Source organism: Fopius arisanus, unplaced genomic scaffold (genome assembly GCF_000806365.1).
Source record: "Fopius arisanus strain USDA-PBARC FA_bdor unplaced genomic scaffold, ASM80636v1 scaffold00175, whole genome shotgun sequence".
NCBI classification, from domain to species: domain Eukaryota; kingdom Metazoa; phylum Arthropoda; class Insecta; order Hymenoptera; family Braconidae; genus Fopius; species Fopius arisanus.
This window is the reverse complement of record NW_011887914.1, coordinates 84,745-85,973: the sequence shown is the minus strand read 5'-3', so window position 1 is coordinate 85,973 and position 1,229 is coordinate 84,745.

The following is a 1,229-nucleotide window of genomic DNA, read 5'->3' as shown; positions in this document are numbered from 1 at the left end:
AAATAAGGAAGAAGTCGATAATGCAGATCAATCGACAAGATAAAATCATAATTAGAATAATTAATGAAGAAGAACGGTCAATAAGGCAGAAAATACCAATGATGGGTAAAACAGGGTTTTGGAAAAAATTGACAGGAGAATTTACTTGAATACTTTAAATAGGGATTTGAATTCATCAGAATTTCAATGGTTATTTTGAAACAAATAAAGGAACAAATATTCGTCGTAGGTTTAACAATTTTTGTAATCTGTTTCATTTATAAAATGTTTGGCGAAATAAAGATTTTGATAATAATTTGTTGGTTAATACAGAAAATAAAGAAACAGTAATCTCCATGATGAACGATTAGCTGACAATTATTAATTGTCACTATCCACTGAGAGATTCGTTTCTATAAAATTAAAGAATGAGGAATAATTAATAAAAGAGAATAATTAGATGAGAAAGCAAAAGATTTGCGAAATGATTAATTCGAGACAAAGAAAGTAGAACCAGATTCCCTCAGAGTCCCGCGAATGAGTAGTTTCTCCGTAAACGAGATATAACGAAGAGAAAGAAATTGTAGAATTGGATCGGACCGGCCTTAAACTTGAAGTGTTATAATTTTGGAGCGTCTTTCGATCATTGCATTCGGAATGGATGGATTTGCGACAAGGCAAGGGCAAGAAATTAGGGACTTGACGTTGATTGGACCCTGACTGATCCACCGACGAGAATTAGACGAACCCCAGCGTGGAACCCAGGGAGATACTGGACACCAGGGAGCAAGACAGAACGGGGAAATGGGGGACTCGAGAAATTCTGCGAAACTGAGGGGATGGGGGATTTTAAAAGAAAAGTCAATTTTGGAAAATTTGAAGAATTTTGAAACGTGAAATTCCCAAAAGATAATTTGATTAGAAAAGGGAAAGAGAATTGGTAATTTGCGAACGCGTCGAACTTATTATGCTCTAATTTTTTATATGCTCTAAGCTTTAAAAATTTGTGGCCTGGACACTGAGCAACGAGCAGCACAAGACTAACACAGGTGAAAATAATTTTCTAAACGTTGTTGTGTCCCAGATTTTCAGATAGTGTCATCAAGTGACACAATAATGTTATGGAATAATGTAATATTGAAGAATTTAAGAGTCAGCAATGTATTACCAAACGAGAGCGTTTGGTAATATGAATCGAGGCAAGTGTGCCACGGTTTACAATAAAAACCGAGATCACACAGGTCTCAGGG